Raw genomic sequence first — 22,011 nt, 5'->3', positions numbered from 1 at the left:
CTATCACTAAGAAAATTATGACCCTTTTACAGCCAAAACCTTAACTAAATTTGATGAGCACCGTTTACACCCCGGTCAAGACAAAGACACCTTTTGGCACGAATCCTGATCGGCATGGAAAAGTCTACATATAAAACAACATAAGTTGCACAAAATCCGACAGACACATCTAAAGGCCGCACTTAGACGAATACAAACTTAAATTTCTCATCAATAACTAGATATGCACAGTGATAATAAATCTGTAGTTGTGTTAATTATGTTCATTGAAAACATGAGTATTATGGATTGTTATTGTAAATAATAGAATGCGAACCAAATCGCGCGCCAAAACTAATAAATGTTGACAAATGCCGCATCCACTGGTTATTCCACATCTCCAAATTCATATGGAATTATTATTGTGTTTTCATTGCTCAAAACGATGAATAGAACTGCATGCGTTTTGGTCCTATTGTGCACCCAACCCGACACCACTTCAGGCCTACGGTGAGGTGATCACGAAAAATGCCCAGTTGATGGGTTAAACCTATTTTTTAAGGAAATATGCTTCAGTATGCACTCATGTTGGCAATACAAACGCGATTCGACGAATTCATCAATACAATTAAAAAGGAATTTTGCGTGGAGTAGTTTTGGTTTTTGACGATGAATCGTTTTTTGAAATGATAATTTTGTATGAGTTTTGTGCGTACGGGTTTTTTTTTTGGCAATCATTGATAATTGGGTTGCATGCTTGTCTTGTATCGAATTATTTAAGTTTGTACCAGATTCTCTTCCTACGCAGATTGTAAAAGTTGTCACGAAAAATGTTTAGTTATACACTTTGATGGTTTACATTTTATCATGAAGCCGACCAACGTTGCCTACTAGTCTTGTGATCATTATACCAAAAATTTGGTTTGATTAAAATAGAGAAGTTTCTAGTAGTATATGAGACTAACGGCCCGCCACGAATTCACTCATGGTAACATCTGCAGAAAGTGTAGGTATATTTTTATGGTGAAAGAATTTGCATGATCGGTTCAGTATTGTCGAAGATTATCCTTTACCAACAAATAATCAAAGTTACAAACTTTACGTCTATATAATTTTAGTATAGCTTATAATAATTTGAAATACTTAATTTATATTATTATATAATATTAAATGGCAAAAAACCCTTCGAATGAAGTGCCAGTGGTCAAATCATTACGGAATGCGTTATGCCCTTGGAGGCACAGGTTCAAATCGTAGTAATGACCTTTTTCTGAGGACCTGACCTTTTACAGGAGTATGCAGAACGAAACATCGTTCAGCGTACTCCTGTAGCTGGATGGGTTATCATGATCCAAAATGGATTAGGCTTCCCCTGCAAAGGCTGCGGAGGTCAAATAGACATCGCTTCGTGCCCTGACTCATCCAATCTAGGATCATGATCAAAGGTGCAACCTGGTTTCCTCTCGAGAGAGGGTAGGCATAATCGGAATTAATGCCAGAAAGAAGAAGGTGCGGAACCCCTCGAACTGAGTCCGATGCAGTTTGTAGGTTTTTTAAACTTTTCATTATAATAACACTTCCAAATTCAGTGAGTGCATTGCACCAAATATTCGACTGCGCATTTTTCAATACAGAATTTTGGCTTGACAGACAGCATTTTTGCATACCAATAAAGAGGGGGTGCCTATTTAAAGCAGGTGGAATTTCATTTACCACCCTGTATGGCGGGGGAGGGGCAGACCTCCGTCAATAAAGGCTGTGTGCCACACGTGGCGAGGCCCCGGAAAATTCCAACTGTTTCTACACTTCCCAGCAAAAATATATCTTAAACTATCCGACTAAGATTCAGTATAGAGTAAACGAGCTAGAATCTTATGCGAAAGGGACCCGTTTTCCCCCATCGTAAACACAGAGTTGTATTTTGTTGTAGATTAGATATTGTTTTTGTTCGCAGAAGAGACGGTTTGATGTGGTACTTAACATTTATTTTCAGTTTGAAAATAAATGTTAAAATACTATTTCTAACGGACGTGGACGATGCTACATCAAGTGTTATAGTTAAATAATAGTACATTGTATAATCGATCATTTGAGAGGATATTTCATGACAGTGTTTGGGTGCTCAGTATTGGAGGTTAAAGCTTAATTATTTATAATATTAATCCATTTTAAGCTGCGCCACGTAATACGAAAAGTCCCATTAATTCTTATTCCCGTGGGAATTTCGCTAAACGTGCTACTTATTTACTACTCTCAGTGCTACCCTACGCTCCCTACGGAACATACCTATATGCCAAAATTTCAGTTTCTAACGACCAGTAGAATTTCGGCTGTACGTGATCCTTAGTCAGTAAAGCAATATATGTTGATGATTGCCTCTCAAAGGCACATTCCGCATATCTACCTATCTTTCCTTTCTTCTCTGAGACCGCTGAGCCAATCGTTTAACCTCGGATATGGCGCCTGGAAAGTCACTGCATATTATTTTTAAATATAAAACCAGTTTAAAAAGTCATTTAACCAGCCTGGAAACCTCATAACGAATGCTTTGTAAAATTGGTAAAGTAGTCATTATATCGACTGTCTCCACTTTTCAGCTTAATAGCTGAAATGTCTTCGTCGCCTCCTATGTTAATACTTAGGAGGCGACTAAAGAACAAAAGCACGTAAAAGACATCAAAGATGTCCAAGTTGTCAGATTTAAGTGCATATAAAAAGTTATGTAGGACTTCTTTTAAGTAGGCAACTGACTTATCCGCTTCTATTATTATTAAAGCGGAGTTCAATTTATCCTCAAGAGGAATCCAACCGGTATGAACGCCAAGATAATGATCAATATTAAACCTTTTAAAAAGAAGTCAATAAACATGGCCGAATATAATTCAATTAAATTAGAAAATCAAAATTACTTACAATTGTTGTACCTATAAATAGTTCCCTCGATTTATCCAAATTCTCATCATCCTTGACGTTATCAATATGCCGCAACTCGTGGGTAGGTAAGTAGGTACAGTTATTTTTAATAATCATCTCTGTTTATTGTATAAATATAGTCGGATGACAACCTTTATTAAAGTCGGTTGAAATGCTTTTAAGCTTCGAACATGTTTACTTGTTTACATGATATTTTCATGTTTTAGATTAAATGCTTTAGAATAAACTGAGTTGGCTCTTCTGCATACACAGTTTGTAGACAGAAGGGCCACAGCAGTGGCCAGTAATATTTGCTCAGCAAAATTTAATCCTTCATAAAGCTAGTTTCATATTTACATACGCGATATATCTTTACGTCTCTACCTTTTCAGAGAAAAGTAAATAGTCGCAGGACTCGCTTAGCTAGTTTTATATTACAATCTACGCAGATTGTAAATGTCAGTCGTAGGCAAACTTTTAAACTTGGGTATTTTTTTATAGTGATGGACTTTCTTGTATCAAAGCCTCGCTATCCAGCTGAAGGTGACCAATTCAAGTCTCTCCGATATTCATCTGCCTTCTTTCTTTCTGGCGTGAGTCCTGGTGGTGACCTCACCTTCTCTGAAATGTAGTTATCGAGGTACGCCTGTGACTATAATCCTGGCGTGAAGCGACTCCCGTCTGATCTCCTCAATCTTTGCAGAAGAACCTTTCCCATTTTGGGCCATTGTTTTACATCCAGTTGCCTGAATACTCAGGTCTTTTCAAGAAATTTTACCTCATCGTGACATATTTCTGTGTGTTCGAATGCCTGAACTAACAGGCCACTATTCCAATGTTATCACTTGTCCAACGGCTATTGATACAGTGCTAACACTAATTTAATTACAAATGAGCCCCGTTCCACGAACGAAACCTGTGTGTTAGTTAGCACTATTTATCTAACGAAACGAAAAGTAAGCACTATTATCGGAAACATTTTTTGTTGCACGATGATAATTTACGTATATATACGTACTATAGTAAAGCTTTGAATTTTACGTATGGTGATATTATTGTTGTCATATGCCATCATCATTTGAGTGTGTTCGTAGCATAAGCGGCAGGGTCATTATCTACCACAGAGTAAGAGGTATTTTAAATTTTTTTAGGATGTAAAATGCGACGAAGGTACATGAAAGAAATAGCACATTAGAAAAAGCATAGTGCGCGCAAACTGCTTCTCTGTCCATGCGAAATCAAGACAAAGGCTATTATAAAATAAACGTGACCTTCCAGTCATTTCGAGATTGTTGGATTTGTGTATCTAACGGAGATAAAGAGTAATAAAATATTTCTAAGCATGACCGTCTATTGGAAGTATGTATGTTTTTTAGCCTCTTTCAATTAACGGTCATGCTACGGAATATTTTTGTATGATGACAAGTTTACCGATGTAATTAATTTATCAGACATCGCCAGGATATATTAATAATGATATTATGATGACAATCATGTGTCAAATCGGATAATCCTGAAGGAAGATGTAAGATGAAGGCCATGATTTAGTTGACAGCTTATTTTGTGCGAAGCAAGACGACTTCATTCCTATAGTTTCAATAGTACAATAACGTTTCAAATAAAAATGCTGGACGGCTTTTCATATCTTCTTATAACTATATATGCCACATGAGGCATCGAAAATATATATGTCATACATACATACATAAAATCACGCCTCTTTCCCGGAGGGGTAGGCAGAGACTACCTCTTTCCACTTGCCACGATCTCTGCATATTTCCTTTGCTTCATCCACATTCATAACTCTCTTCATGCAAGCTCGGAGGTTTGGGGTACTTTTGACCTGACCCTTTACCAGGACGTCCTTAATTTGATCAAGATATGTATGTTCGTCTAGGTCTTCCCACTCCGACATATATGTCATATATGTATAAATTCTATTTCAAGACAGTATGTTGACACGGGTGTCTTGTTAAACAAATAAGTACAGTCTTCTCGTATAGAAAAGTCTTTTAAGTCCACACTGGCTCGCCGCCGTGCAATATTCCCGGATTTATTCCTCGTATACTTGGGCCATGGGAATGTGGTGAGAAACATCTTATGAATAGTGACCTTATTCCGAAAGCCAGTCTACACTTTTATGGCTCAGCGAGGAAGGCTAAATAATACTAAAATACAGTAAGTTAATTATTAGTTATCAATTATTTTCATAGTAATAGGAATATTTAATAGTATTCCGAATTCTATGATTATAAAAAGAACATTCCCGATAGGCACAATGGTATGAATGTTCCACGGGAAGTGTACCGAGATTGTTGTATTTTTGACATTTCAACATTTTACTTTTATTTTTGTAGTAACAATAGTTAAAAATAAACTTGACGATGCTTTTGACTTGACTATTTACGTGGAGGCATAGTCAAGCTTGAACTTTCCACTATGCCTAGGTATATATGTTGGTACTTCTTTTGCCTCTTTACTTCATCCATGTTTATTTTCATGTACTTAAATAAATATAACACAGAATACTTCGACCAATAGCTAAACAAAGGGTTTCAAAAAGCGTTCCTTTTTACGCTTGGAGGTCAAAAACAATATTTTCAAACTATGCCACGCGCCGCACCGAGCGCAGCTCACACGGGCGGCGTAGAGGGTCGCTTTGATCGCCAACGATTAAATAGTGTTGGATTTGATTCCCGGGGTGTTCACTGAGAGATTAGAAAGAGATACTAATCGGTTACTATTTTAGTGCACACATGATTGCGATGATATCGTATGCAAACTATTTTGTGCGAGCAGTCAATACGCGAAGGCAAATATTTCTAAATTTTAATGAAAATTGGTCAAAATGATCAGAACTCTGATTCGGATGCTGTGTTTTCAATTACAAATCTTTTTTTAAATATAGGTACTAATTACAATTACTTTTTTTTTAGATAAGCAGAGAAATTATTAACAATTTATCACTTATAATAAAAAAATCTAAAACCGATTTTCATACAGATCTCGTCCATGAGACGAGCAGAAAGAGTTTTTTGTAATTATAAATTTCTTAAAAAAAAATAAATGAAAATATTCTGTTGAATGCTTCAATACACACAATTTAAATTTCATCAAAATATAATCATAACATACATTAAAAAATATATATTTTCGTCCGAAGTTGATAAGTAGACCTCACTCGCTTCGCTTGCTCGGTTAATTATATAAGTACCTTTCTATTTTCCAAAATACAAGTAGCAATAGACAAACATAATTCTTAATGCATTATGTATCTGTCATTTGCGCCGGACAGAAACTTAAAATAAACAAGTTTATTCAATATCGTTCAATAAAAAACGTGCGAATTGCCCCACTGACTCTGAAACCAATTATAAAACCGGGCCGTTCCCAATAAACGCGCGCCCCCGATTCGCGGGAACAATAAAATAATGAACGCGGCAGAGCCTGAAAATATGTTCTTTTTTATCGCATTCCCGCATTCATTCATTATAGGAAATAGACGGATAATTTACATACATAGCATCCCGGCTCTATCCCTTGCGGGGTAGACAGAGCTTGCGTTTTTGAATCATATAGCCTTTTATCAGACTAAACGGCAAACTTATATTAGAAGTTCTTTTGAGGCTGCATATTGATGTGTTTAAGATTCAAGCAAGGTTTCGGAGGTCAGGTGAAAGTCGTTCCCGTGCAAAAGCCTACCATAAACATAACTACCCAGCTGTTTCCCTTTTTAGCGATAGTTTTTCGCGCGACAAAACGGCGTCACACGTGCCATTCTACGGGGCAGTATTGTGGTCTTCTACGAACCCCGGGTAACCTCCAGATTGATGAAGATGACGTAACTGGAAGTAACGCCAGACGACTATGAGCTTTCTTACTTACTCTCTTTACTAGGTTGTTATGTTCCTAACTGCCATTGTCGCGTGATTTGAACACGATGCGTCTTAAAATCTAATTTTCTCTATCCACTTATTGCAGTCTCCGGCATCTGAAGTGCGGCGCTGTGAAGCCATAATAAGGGCTACACTACTTGACTTACAAATAAAATAATAATATTTCTTACGTGGCAAGTGGAAGGAGGTAGTCTCTGCCTACCCCTCCGGGAAAGAGGAGTGATTTTATGTATGTATGGATGTATATTTCTTACGTGTTCGAGATAAAAACACCAATCATCAGACAGTACCTATATATTTATAGTTTTTTTTTTTCATTTATTTTTACAACGAGATTCAATTAGTGACCGTTTGATTCATCTTTACTAGTATTATAAAGCTGAAATAGTTTGTTTGTTTGTTTGTTTGAAAGCGTTAATCTCAGGAACTACTAGTTCGAATTGAGAAATTCTTTTTGCGTTTAATAGATCATTTATCGAGGAAGGCTTCCTTTTATATGTATATAACATCACGTTTTATATTATAACATCAGTTTTTAGGCTATATAACATCACGCTGCAAATATAAGGAGCAAAGAAATTTTTGCATCATTGACGGCTTCGATGATGTCCAAAATAACTATTCCACGCGGACGAAGTCGCGGTCACAGCTAGTGTGTTATATATTGTTAAACCTTAATGATGCTTTATTTTCTAACAAATACTTGTACTAAAAAAGTTTTTCACACTTAGAGGTTTTCTTTTTCCTAGCTTTAATCCCGGTTGCATCCTCGCTACTCGGGAGTTATGAATAATATGAATACCCAAGACTATGAATCCTAGATTGGGTGAATCAGGTTTTTACACAAAGCGACTTTTATCTAACCTCCGCAAACTTTTCAGGTTTACCTAGACCGTATTGGATTGATCATGGTTACAAATCCAATTGCCAGCATGTGCAGGTTTCCTCACGGTGTTTTCCCTCATCATAACAGCACCGGTTAGTACTCAAACAAAATGCACATAACTTGGAAAATAGTCATTGGTACATGACCTGGGTGGAATTTAGACCTGTACCTTTATGCGCATCACGCAGTTTAACCGGGCACCTTACCGACACTTTCACAGTCCTAGGGTAAAAAAAACACGAGAGAGTGCAAAACAATTGAAATATGAAATAGAAAATACGTGTATTGTACCAACGTTTAATGAGAGGAATTCGTAAGATTTTTGACATGTTTAAACACTGGCCGATGGCTATATAATGCAAACAGCGTGAGCAAACAGAAAGGTCTATACGACCAGGGCGCGATTTTATTATTAGGGTATTAAGAGATAACCCCCGCGGTGCCACCCCTCGCGCAATAAGACCAGCTTTAACCCTGTGGGGTATTTCACAGACTCAATAAAAAAGACGGCGCACAAAATTGAAAAATTAAGACGTAGTATATTGTAAGTATACAACGCCGTTACTTAGATACTAGATGGCAAATATCCTCTCCCATTTGCCGTTTCACAAAAATCGTTCGCTCGGATTTAGGTAAAACAACGCATTTTTGTGAAATGCCGGCGGTGTAGAGCCTATAATAACAAGCTGGAAATACTCGTAAGAAGGACCCGGTTAAATTAAAATGTAAGTAAACTTATGAGAAAAAATACCAAGTTGAATTTTTATTCGATTCGCAACTCATTAAAATATTACCTAACCATGGCAGAATTCATGTGTTTGGCATAATTAAATATTAATTTAAAAAAGTATAGTCCCTACCTCCTCTCTGGCAAAGAGGAGGAGAGAAGAAGAAGTTATATTATTGTAGGTAGGTATATATCGATATTGTAGCTGTATCTTTCAAGTTCTGACATTGGTCAGTCCCTAAAAAATAAATTACAATAATTGTCTTATTTATATGTTTGGATATATCTCGATTACTTTAGCCGGCAGTCACCTATTATTATACTTTCGTAAATCTTGGTAACATCTAAACTCGACAAGATAACTTACATGATTACCTGAACACCAAGTTTTGAAAGCGATGTTACGGAGATGTTGTAATCATGATCGAGCAACAACAATATTAAACAAGGAAACTTTTTGCCAATACGTGCCAGTATTTTTTGTTGAGACGAGTTGCGATATTTATTTCCTTTTTATGTTCCCCTTTATTGCACAGAAATGTACACAGTTACCAGAGATAGTTTATTATTGATAACTTTTTACTGTAAATTCCTCGTAATTCATCAAGTAAATAAAATCTGTATTATACCAAATAAAATAAGTAAGCTCTTGACTTGGATCCTGGATTGGCTGAGTCAAGTTTAAGTTTTCACACAAAGCGACTCCCGTCTACCTCCGTAACCTTTGCAGTTCTCCTGCATAAGCCTGCCTCCTAATAGGAAAACCCGTATAGGATCATATGGTTACACAACTAGTTGCCTGAATATGCAGGTTTCCTCACGATGTGTTCCCTCGCCGTAAGAGATATAGAATTAAATAAAATAGAGATTGCAACGCCTCGCCGCAAGGCAGGGTGCGCAGGAAGCTGGCAGCATTGCCTCTCTGCACTGCAAAAGAGATTCTTTGAACGAACGAACTGCCAGCACTTGGATCACTCGTATTCTCACGGAGAAGCGCTGAAATATCGGTCACTAAAGGCTTTTGATTCTGGCCCGTTGAAATTTCGGGAGTCATTTTAGTGCTACTAGATCAGATTAGGAATCATACCTTACTTATGGTAGACAGAGCTTACTTATGGTCACGTCTATATCCCTTGTGGGGAAGACAGAGCCAACAATCTTGAAAAGACTGATAGGCCACGTTCAACTATTTGGCTTTAAGATATAATTAGGAATTAGGAAGATAAAATTAAGAATCTACATGCCAAATTTCTTAAACGCTGGATATAGGCGATATTATTTTCTGTTAAGATCCGTCACTTGACCAATTGGTTCACAGTTGGGTAACAGCGGGGAACTTTATAAATATCATGTGGTTTGGTACTTACTACTTACCCAGTCAAACGTCAAGGGTCAGAGCGCAGATGACCATTTACACGAGCTAGTCTTGAAATTCAATATAAAACCAAGCCTCTTTCCCGGAGTCCACTCCGGGCACTCTGCCTTCCAAGGCAGAAACTACATCTTACTACTTTCCACTATCCCTGTATACTTACTTCTTACGCTTCATCCACATTCATAGAGCTTCTTCGGTACGCTTGTCTTTCTTCGTCCCCGATTTGTTCGTCTAAGTTCTGGAACGTTTCCATTTATATTCTGCTTGTAGACCAATTTTTTTGTCAACCTATTTTTATAAATTCTCTCCATAGTCCAAACCATCCGAATATTTCCTTTTCTATTCTTGTGTAAAATTTTCTTATTAGTTTGCACATATAATATTGCCACATTTTGAAATAACAGTATGATCCTTCTCAGAAGTTGATAAACTGCAAAAGCCCAAGCAATATTTAGATCATGAACTATTCCGTTTGCATGCGTATCGAGCCGCTGCTAGCCTGACTTCACGTGAAATGCCTGCATTTCGGACAGATCATGATGTGATCAATTTTTGGAATTAACTGCGACATACACGCTGCCAACATGTTTTCATTGTCATTGGCGCGCAAACTGCAAAGCCTCAGCGAGTACACAGGACCGCAGATCGCGTACAACAGATTGCTGTTCGTTCTAGCGTTATTGCTTTAGAACACAGCGTCCTCTTTATGTACCCACGGTACATGCAATAAGCACCGTCTGAGCTTTATGTAGGCTGAACTGTAGGTATTGGTGACATTGATATAGAATGTCTGGATGAGCCAAGACAAACAACAAAAATAATGTAACACTATTTTTTGCCCTGGGCTATCTGCCCGTAAAATATTTTAAAGACTTATTAAATTTGGTTTCTTTATTTAAAGAGTCTGCGGTACGTCAACGACAACAACCAGGATGATAATGGTGACTTCAAAATGAAATAAAATTACAACAACTATATGTTGCATCATTATTGGGTTATTGTAGAATCGTAACTGAGAAATGGACTTACATTGAGAATGCCGCCGACCAAACAAAATGAAGAGAGCAATGTCAGCAAAATAAAAGCGGGGCAAGAGAGGCTTAGGTTTAGAAAACTAGGACAGTATTTCCAGATGCCGTATGGTTCCCGGCACCAGTACAAAAAAGAATAGGACCACTCCACTCCAATGGGTGTCGTAAAAGGCGACTAAGGGATAGGCTTACAAACTTGGGATTCTTTTTTTAGGCGATGGGCAAGCAACCTGTCACTATTTGAATCTCAATTTTATCATTAAACCAAATAGCTGAGCGTGACCTATCAGTCTTTTCAAGACTGTTGGCTCTGTCTTCCCCACAAGGGATATAGACGTGACTTACATATTATGTATGTTGTATTTCCAGGTTCATTTAGATCTGTAATAAGCGGAAGGCTCCCTCGCAATATGGCGTTGCTACAGCAACCTAGAGTGCTTATAGCTTATATACTTGTAGTGTACACGCTCCGCTGATTCTGACTTGGATGAATGTAACACTGCATTTTACGGACAGTCGAACTTGACTTTAAATTATTAAAGTTATATGAATAGTTTTATTTATGAGCAAAATTAATATATTTCTTAGATTACCGAACCAAATTTTCTAAGGAGTGAGGGAAATATAACTTACTAAAAAACCTGTTTGATACAGTGCCTACTATAGGTATTTGTTAATGGTAAAAAGAAAGTTTAATAACAGATTTCAATGGTTTGGTTGTTTTTTAAAGTTCCATTTTTGAAATCCGAATTCATTTTTTTATACAAATAATCAAATATACCTAAGATAAGATGCTGCTTATAAGATAGGATGGGTAGAAGGCAATCAACTGAGTGAAGTTTGTGACGGCGAGACATGGTGGAAACTATAATAAAAGAAACTATTTTATTAGTTTTTTATAGTGTAGCGTAGTTTTAAAATTTAAAGTCTTGTGGTAAAATGTACTATTTTTTTTATCGTTGAATCTATTCCAACGAGAACGTAGATTCGAAATATTTCGCTATCCCGCACAGTGGGAGAAAATTTAACAATAAATTAAATGTTCATAATAATGAATGACGTCTCTGTGCGATCACTAATCTGCACAGGTAAAATTAGGGTGGGTTGTGACCGGCACACTCGCGGCACGCGTGGGAACGGCGCGCGCGCACGCCCCGCCAGATAACGTCTATATTGGCACTTGTCGGCGATAGCAACATTGCAGCCCATTGACCATGTCATTGGAGCATAGATCTTGGTGTTATGCTGGATTAAACTTTCGGATATTTTTTAAAATTTTCTAGGGTATTAATGGCAGTGAGCTACAGCTCTATACTAATTGCCGCTAATCTATTAAGTTTTGAAATTATGAAGGCTAGTTAGAGACAGGTAGGCAGCTACCTTATTGTAAAACAAAATGAATTGGCCTCTGTGGCGCAGCGGTAGTGCGCTTGTCTGTGTCACCGGAGGTCCCGGGTTCGAATCCCGGCCAGGGCATGATGAGAAACGAACTTTCTCTGATTGGCCTGGGTCTTGGATGTTTATCTATATACGTATTTATTATATTATAAAATATAGTATCGTTGAGTTAGTATCTCGTAACACAAGTCTCGAACTTACTTCGAGGCTAACTCAATCTGTGTAATTTGTCCAAAAAAAAAAAAAAAAAAAAAAAAAAAAAAAAAAAAAAAAAAAAAAAAAAAAAAAAAAAATTAGCCCTAAGGTGTATCAAACTTTTCATGTCAAATTGGAATAATATCGATTGTAACTTTTTTTTTAATTTTTATCGTTCATAATTCATCATTAGTCATTTCTGAATTAAAACGCACTACAAATCGAGTGACAAATACTCTGACTTAATTCGATATTTAAATATTTCATTAGTCAAATAGAAACAAAAATATATATTGTAGGGGACGTTGTGTCATGTTACTACACACTGTCTAGACTACTTTAAATGTCAGGGTAGCCTCAGCTATAGTCGCATTTTATCTGTTCTGTGGGCCCATTGACCAAGTGATTGGGGGGCAATGAGCCACGAGATTTAAATTGTAGATACGCCTTTGAAAGGTGGTAATTGGTTTCATTTTGTTCATCCCGTCCGTTTTATTTGTAGGGTATTCGTGTAACGTATTTAGTGCCATCAGGGATATTTCGACAAATAATCCTTGAAGAATAATCCTTCGTCCGCGTGGAATAGTTATTTTGGGCATCATTGAAGCCCTCAAGGATGAATAATTTTTCCCGTTTTTTTTTTCACATTTTCCATTATTTCTTCGCTCCTAAAAGTTGCAGCGTGATGTTATATAGCCTAAAGCCTTCCTCGATAAATGATCTATTCAACACAAAAAGAATTTTTCAATTCGAACCAGTAGTTCCAGAGATTAGCGCATTCAAACAAACAAATTCTTCAGATTTATAATATTAGTATAAGAAGCAATAGAACGTACTATATTATGTTACCTCATCAAGCACAATCCAATTGAGAACGTACTGGGCCATAAATATATATCGAAAAAAATCTAAATCAGAAAATTAATAAAACTATTTTCAACTGTCGGTAGGTAGTTTTTAGTTGTAGGTACTTTTTAACTGGAAACTTGCTAGTCGTGGCGCAGGGAAATTCCGAACACGTCGAACTAAAACGATTTGAAAACTATCCGTACCGAAACTCAGCAAATCTAGCAAAACCCGGTATTGACAATGGGGACTTTGCCGATAGGGAACATAAACGCAGGTGTACTGAGCAAACTTTTATCGTTACATGACACCCAGTTTATATGGGACGTCATACTAGACGGGTTCCAAAATAAATTGGTCATGTTTGTACAATATTTGCGATTGTTTAAACGATTAATCTGTTGTTTGTAAAGAGATAGTGTCAATGGTTATCGGTTCTGTATATGTTATTGGAAGGGATTTATGTAATTAATTCTTCGCATGTTGATAGCAGGACAGAATGTACTCTAAAGTTAGCCCAACAATAACAGCATAACCTTGGGTAGATTAGAAAAGGACCAACAAATTAATAAATACTTACAAGATTTTGATTTATTAAGTAAATAAGAAATCACGTTTAGAAATAAAAGCTTAAGCATCATCAATATCATGGACGGAGAAAAATTGTGAACAAAATGGTAATGTTTGCAAAAATAAAATTTTTATTGCGATTTCTATGGCTACACAATAACTTCTTTGAAATAAGTGTGACCGGGCACACACATGCACAGCTAAAATCACACCGAAAGGAATTTTGCAAAAATTCTTTGTCATATTTATACTTACAGTTACAACGTAATTATAATAAATATAAATTCTTTATGTCGGTTTAAAGTGCCAAGTTTCAAATTTTTATTTTTCTCAGTTAGTCAGTCTATAAGACAATATGTTCTTTGCTCTATCTTCATCCTTGCCACTTATTAAACGCCTATAAACTAAGGCCTCAGCCCAAAAAAATATTATTGTAGACCAATTGACCTTCGCAATGAGAACAAATCAAATTCACACAGTAACAATACCGTTTGCCATTTTGTTTTGCTCAAACGAACTACATCCCACGATACTGTTTATTTGCGCGGTGTTCAAATAAGGGGCGCGCACACGGGCGACTTATCAATCGTTTGACATTTAGTGGCGGGCGACGTCTGTCGAGGCTTAAGAAGCGTGTGCGCCGAAGGCGACGGGCGACTGTAGGGCGACGTCAATTTTGGATTTAGATGAACATTTTCAGTTGAAGAATACGTATTATGTTGTTAAGCTCTAAGTTGTAATAACGTTCAGATAAGCTCGCGTAAAAGTAGGCCCAAGGCTCCGAAAGACAGCATAACGGAAACTTCAAAACTCAACTTGAGAGAGAGAAGCGAGAAACAGAGAGGCTCTACCAAATGTAAGAATTTCCACATAGTAAAAGATAAAGTATATTTTTGTTAATCTATTGAAAACATACTGAATATTAGATAAAATACAAAACAACAATTATAATGTAATATATAAAATACGCCTATTGGCTGTTATCTTTATGTAATACTAGCGGACCCGACAGATTTCGTTCTTTGTTTGGTCAAAAAGATTTCTAATGTAGCAGTATTATGTTCTTACCTATTTTATAATCGGGGCAAAAATTCCGCTTAAGAGGGCGTGAACTTTATATAAGAGCAATAAAGCTCAAAAAGACTACGTTCAAGTTAAAAAAGAAAATGGCTGTTTTTAAGATAGTTCCGGCTTTTTTTCGTTTTTCTCGTCGCAAAACCATCCTCAAATTTCAACAATTCTCAGTTGAATTATGCGCTTACCAACATTATTAGTGATTCATTTTATATTATAAAGATTTAAAAAATAAAACATAAATAATATCTCAAGACATATATAAACATTTTTCTTTTCAATAACGAAAAGATCACGCACAAGTCCATTAGACTTTTCAAAACTCGTGGTTACCCTGGCCGTCCGCGCTCCCTAAACGAAAACAAAACTCAACCTAAATTGAATCGCAATCGGTTGTCTTAAAGTTCAAATGAGAACAAATAATTTTTTTAATAAAATTATTCATAATTGGTGGATAATATTAATATATCTAGTAGTATTAGCTATAGTGATACATTTTAAAGTCTTATTTGACAAGATATTCGCAATGAATAGAGTAGCGGGGAAATTAAATGCTGGTGGCTTAGTAGTGGCTGTTTAGTGGTTTTGAATTATTTATAGAGTTTTATGAGATCGTGGGAGAAATGTTCGTGTAGAAATTCATTTTTCATCGCTGTCCACAAAAATATATACGTATATGCAATTGTTTTAACACTTCTTACGGCATAAATTTTGACTTTTGATTTTAGGAAACAAACACTAATGCCTATAGTACATGTTAATATCCACTTTAAAATTAAAAGAGAAATATATATGATTTGTTATTTTAACACGCAATTTTATTAAGATAAGCAAACAATTGGCTATATGTTACCGGTGGATGAGGGAAGTCGCGATCGAAACTAGACTGTGGTATTATTATAATAGATTTTCTTAAAATTTGTTTATATTTCCGATTTTTAATTCGCATAATTGCGTAGTTTTTCATCAAACATAATCAATTCTATGCTTCTGAAGTCAGCGTTTCTCAAAGCATGTCTACAAAAAACGCCCTCAGTAAAAGCTCTCACTATCTCATAAATAAAGCCAGTGTCATCGCAACGAGTCGTAATTAGCATTTTATTAAAACGCTAGTTAATTTTATTCGAATAAAATTAAATTGTAATGGACGTCGGTCGCTTTATTGCATCATCAAGAGATTCCGTTTAATATCGTCAGGATATTCAGTTTTATTTACTGATTGAATTTAAAAAGCTTTCTTATAAAAAAAAAAAATTTCATAGGACGTGAACACAAAATTCTGTTTTTTAATTCGGCATAATTTTGACGAAACTTTTGGTTCTTTTGTTCTTCATTTTAACTGTATTTAATTATATTAACCTATTCTTTATTGTTAATTATCTTCTTCCTCATGGCTTTTAGTCCCGGTTGCATCCTACCAATCTGGAGAGGAGCCCGGGGATACCTTTGCTATGGACCTTGAATTAGGTGCGGAGGAAGCGACTACCATCTGACCTCCGCATTAGACATCCAGTTTCCTGAATGTGCAGGTTTCCTCACGATCTTTTCGGTAAGAGTAAGAGCTTCGGTTAGTATACAAACGGGGCACCTTACCGATTCGACCACCGACGCTACTTGTTATTTATCTGTTAGTACCTATAGAAATCGGAATGATAAATAAATAGTTCTACATACATACATTCATATATATAGTCACATCTATATCCCTTGCGGAGTAGACTGAGCCAACAGTCTTGAAAAGTCTGATAGGCCACATTCAGTTTTTTGGCTTGATGATATAATTGAAATTCAAATAGAAACAGATTAGCAACCTGTAGCGCATCGCCGAAAACAAGAATCCCAAGTTTATAAGCATATCCTTTAGTCGCCTTTTACGACATCAAGGGAAAGAAAAAGAGTGGTCCTACCCTATTTTTTTTGGTTCCTAGAACCGCATGGCAACAATAAGTGTTCTACAATAGAAATATAAAATAAAATATAACTGGTATTGCCACTTTTTCAAACATACTTACATATTTTTTATTAAATCCTCAAGAAAAAGATGTATTGATCCTATTCCAAATTCCGGGAACCACACGGCAATTCATATTACACGATAGATATAAACCTACTTTAGAACTAGGTATGGAACAAGTGTGAACGTGTCATCGTATGCGGCAGATGCTGCTAAGCTGATTATCCTGTCAAACGTGCCGTCCCGTGGCGATCCAAGATTATGAGACAATTTAACCATGTGTACAAGGTGCCGATCTATATATGGAATAAAATTGTAATGAGGGTTTGTTTGTAAATAGAAAATTTGTCTTTTGAGAGTCAATAAATAAAACACCTCTTTTAGAAAGTGATAAATCCATTTGTTATGCATACTTATAACACTCATACATACCGAACAAACTGAGATTCAAATAGTGACAGGTTAATAGCCCAACGCTTAAAAGAAGCATCAGGGATCATCAAGGATAAATTACACAGATTGAGTTAGCCTCGAAGTAAGTTCGAGACTTGTGTTACGAGATACTAACTCAACAATACTATATTTTATAATAAATACTTATATACTCGTAAACATCCAAGACCCAGGCCAATCAGAAAAAGTTCTTTGCTCATCATGCCCTGGCTGGAATTCGAACCCGGGACCTCCGGTGTCACAGACAAGGGTACTACCGCTGCGCCACTCTCTATTTGGCAGTCTTTCCGACACTCCGAAAAATCCTACTTGAAAAAATCTGTACAAAAGAGAGGACCATTATACGAGACATCATTAAAAAAATAAACGCAACTTCTTTTAAAACGTGGCCTAATTTCAGCATAATAAATAGTACAATAATTAATCACATTAGCACCGATACAAAAACATAACTAGTGGCTCGCCAACTGAGAGGAACGAACGTAAAAGAGCGCTCATAGGGCTACCAAAGTTTGCTATTTCAAATTTAAACTCTCTCTACATACTCAACAACATTTTTTTAACTGTTACAAACGGTACTGGTACATGGTAAAATAGGCATCTATCAACTTTTGCAGTCTAATATAATATTAATTTCTTTCTTGGTGTAATACTGTTCTTAATTCTAAAACTTATCAAAGTTAGCCAACCTTTTATAATTTAAGGTGTGCATGTTTTGGTTAGGTAGAATTAGGAGGCATAAAGTGGAAAGTCCTCCATTCCACCGACAAGGTTTAGCTCTTAAATTTAAGAAGAAGACATAGTAGACACTGTTCCGAAGGGGTATGCAGATAACATCTTTCCACTTGCCACATTTCCTGCATACCTACTTATTTCATTTTATCATGCAGGCTTGTCGGTTTAGGGTGCTCCTGACCAGACCTACTTTTCACCAGGACATTCCCAAATCGATCAAAGTCCTCAGTCAAACTATCCAAGCATTTCTACTACGCGCTCTATTCAACAATACTAACTCTTGGTTAAGCCTGACATTCTGCGCCCTCATTGCTGTGCGGTGTGATTGATGACGCGTATTCGTATTCGCGGACACGCCTCGCGCACTTGCGCGTTACGGTGTAAATGAAAGGGATGAGACCCGCTAACTAATTTGTTAAATCACCGTTTAAAGTAATAAAAAATGATCATGCACATACCTAGATTAATAATGCAATGACCAAAGAGCTTGAATAAAATTTCGTTTGTCTTACGGCAAATCATTAATGACTCGGTCACAATCAGATTATCTTAAATAATTAATGAAATTGAAATAGTATTATTCAACACAAAATAAAATTTTAAGAATCTAGTTACCTATGCTAAGCTTAAATTAACTTTTCAGATTTCTAAGTAAATACTCTTCCATAAGCCCTTTAGTAAGCTATCATCATCTGTAATCACAGCAACACTGTCAAATCGCATTATTTTATTTGTATTAAACATAACTATTATTTTACAAATTACATTATACGGATTAAATACTACCACTTCATTGGTAAACAATTTTTCATCTAAAAACAATTGTACTAAAGTGTATATTCGATTAAATTATGAGGGTCGGTCAAAAATAATTTATTATAGTGGAACGGATAGGGGTTGCCTAGGGGTCGGAACAGGTGTCGCCCTCTGAGACTGATTACCCTTAATTTTTGGGGATGACTTCGTAAATATGTTTCTTTTTCTCTTTTGCTTACTGATTTATTATTCGATTGAAATTATTTCACAATTTTTAGGGTGAGTGACAAAGTCAATGCACTGCTGAAATTTTAAAAGAACAAAGAAATGTTCTTGTAGGTATTTGCTAAAGATGCGCAGATATGTTTGTTGATTGCTATCTGTTTCTTGTCGAACCCATCTATTGTTTATTTTATTTGCAATTCACATCATAAAAAAAGCCAAAAATAAAATATTACCTGAACAAAGGTTTTTAAAAACGTTATTGTTTAACGTGTCACGCTCAATGTAGGCTCTCGTAGTTACCGTTCACAAAACAGTGTTTAATTTGATAAAGAACTACTTTGGTGCTGAATTTTTACTTTTTGTCGGCTTTTTAAAAAAAAGGAGGTACTGAATTCCACTTAAATATCTGTAAGTTATATGTTCGCCTTTTGTTAAAAAACCTGACCGGATTTTAATAAGGTTTTCCATTATTGATTTGTTTGTAAGGATTTGTCTGCGGAGATTAGGTATTCTTCTTTAAGATTGAGATTGGGGTTGCCTGCTTCACCTCAGACTTCATCTTGCTACCATCAGGCAATTTGCAATGTATGTAAAGATTTGGGTTTCTTTCTCTTACACTGTTTCCATTTTACGAAACACTTAAAAATAAAAACACAACAAGCGGTTCATACTTATTCTTTTATACTTGTCGTATAATCACAAATAAACACAAACTTTACAATCAAAATTGAGAATCTTCTCTTTTTTGAAGTCGGTTAAAAAGTCACGTTTGTACGAGAAAGCTCAACCGTCAATATAGTTTTGTCAGAAATATAGAGTTAGCATTTCCATTACTGAATGCCCAACTACGTTTTGTTCTCTTAAATAAAATCGTTTTTCAACTATTTTGAACTCTGAACTAATAAAAAAATTGTTTGACCGGTATGTCCGTTTCGTTTTCAATTGATGTTCATACCGATGCACTAGATTCAATTTTTTTTTCAATCGGTTTGAAAAAGCATCCTCCACTTTTTTTGGTTCATAAATGAGAATTTTAAGTTAGTATGTTTTTTATGAGATTAGTTTTCCTAAGTATAAAGGTACTTTAATTCTGGGAATTAATGTCTGCAAACAGGAATTAACGCGAACATACCGTTTTTTCTGACGTTTCATCATCCTGTGACTACGGTGGGAGCAGGAAAAAGCGGTAATAATTTAATTCTGGGAATCTGCAGACAACTATAACTTAATAATACCTATATATATATATATATATCATTAATGTAGGAATTACTTTTTTGCTTCGTGGATTTTTCCCCAAAAGGGTTTGTTTCTTGCATCTTCGAGGTTTTACAAAACATGGCTACATTGACAATATATGTAATACCTAGTAAAGTTTATTGACATACCTGAGTTTATAAACACCTTATATACTGAGGATCTATAACACACATTTATATATAAAAAAAAAAACAATACCTATTTATAACTAACACAACAGAAAATTATTCAACGATAAACAGAATGCAGAGGCAGAATAAAAAAAAATATCCACTTATTTATCAATCAGCCATATTTTAAGATTATCTCAGAGATTCTTCTAGTGAGTGTGCGTGTATGTGTGTGTGTTTTGTGTCTGTGTGGGTGTATCTTTAGAGCACGTGACGCCGTGTCGTCGCATTGCGATATTAAACTAGACGTCAGCGGTTCACAAACTGGGGAAATCTTTTTCGCTTTAGTGTCCTAAAAATTAAGCCGATTTTTTTAAAATAAATTAAAATTTAAAGGCCTCCCCTTTCCAATTACTACATACTCCATACAATATTTAGCATTTTCGTTCAATTAATATGACTTTTTACAGGATCATCCCAGATTTTATCAAGGCAAAGTACTTACTTTTACGATTTGAAAAATCTGTTATGAATGTTTCGAAAATGAATTTATACAATTAACTTATATTAGACTTTTTATTGTTCTCTTTGGGAGGCCACATATATTAAATTATAGTCAGATCACGATGAATCACTAAAATGGTCATACAGAATTGGACTTAAGTGGGAATTTCAAAATGTTTGGGAACCTCTGTTGGACGATTCCCACCCTAAGCCGAGCATGCGGCGTGGCTCAGCGTACACACAGAAATCGCGCCAGAAAAATTTAATTGTGAAATACGACCTCCAGCCCCCGCTCCCTTCGTCCCCCCCCACTCCTACCGCCCCCTTCCTAACCCGAATAGATTTAGCCTTCAGGTATAGAATATATCCCGATAGAAATATATCTGCCTGCCACTATATTAATATCGGAAGGACTCAATGGCGCTTACGTTCGTCGATGACTCAAATTATGGAATCAATTACCTAACCTGATTTTCTTAGAATTTCGAAATCGGAATGAGAAAGCTCCCATTTCTAAGGGTATCTCAAATTTAAAAATTGGTTTAGTTGAAGTAAGCTTAACAATGTTTTGTGCAACTTACTGACCAGGTGGACTAACGGGGTGAACCACAGATTGGGACTAAAACCAATTAGGTATAATATAAGAGGAAAAAATGCGTGATTGTCAAACAGTGATGATTTTTTTATATACGCTACTAGCGACCCGCCCCGGCTTCGCACGGATGCACAGCCGATACTAAATATATCTCTATTAGAACTTCTAAAGGCCCGCCCGCAAAACGGCTAACTAAGTCTTGCTCACTTCGCAACGGGCCGTACAGCAGAAATCGTAATATTTTAATTTCACCACAACTTCAAAACCAAACGTCCAATTTTAATCATTCAAAGACCAAATATTATCTACATAAACTGTACTTATTGATGAAATTATTTATTTTGATAAGGATTAATAGCATGAGTAAAAAAACGCGTTTAAATGTAGACCAAAAAAAATTCAAGATTTTTAAATAAAAATGTGGTTGTTGTGCCTCACTCGACATAGATAGGTATAGTGTGTCGCGGACTTTTTTGTAGATATTTATAAGATCTTCAATTAATTAAAACATTTTATGGTTCTATCTTTT

General features: G+C 35.9%; 1 protein-coding gene across 1 annotated transcript in view; it reads right to left on the bottom strand.

Moving 5' to 3' along the window:
- LOC106130546 (LIM homeobox transcription factor 1-beta) overlaps positions 1–20,522 on the bottom strand; it is a 36,609-nt gene extending 16,087 nt beyond the window's left edge. The window contains exon 1 of the mRNA XM_060953617.1: positions 20,402–20,522. The gene's annotated coding sequence lies outside the window, so the exon portion shown is untranslated. The remainder of the gene's footprint in view (positions 1–20,401) is intronic.
- Between the last annotated feature and the right edge of the window lie 1,489 nt (positions 20,523–22,011).

Source organism: Amyelois transitella, chromosome Z, assembly GCF_032362555.1.
Source record: "Amyelois transitella isolate CPQ chromosome Z, ilAmyTran1.1, whole genome shotgun sequence".
NCBI classification, from domain to species: domain Eukaryota; kingdom Metazoa; phylum Arthropoda; class Insecta; order Lepidoptera; family Pyralidae; genus Amyelois; species Amyelois transitella.
Note: the sequence above shows the minus strand (reverse complement) of the source record. Positions and strands in the feature narration are given on the sequence as shown.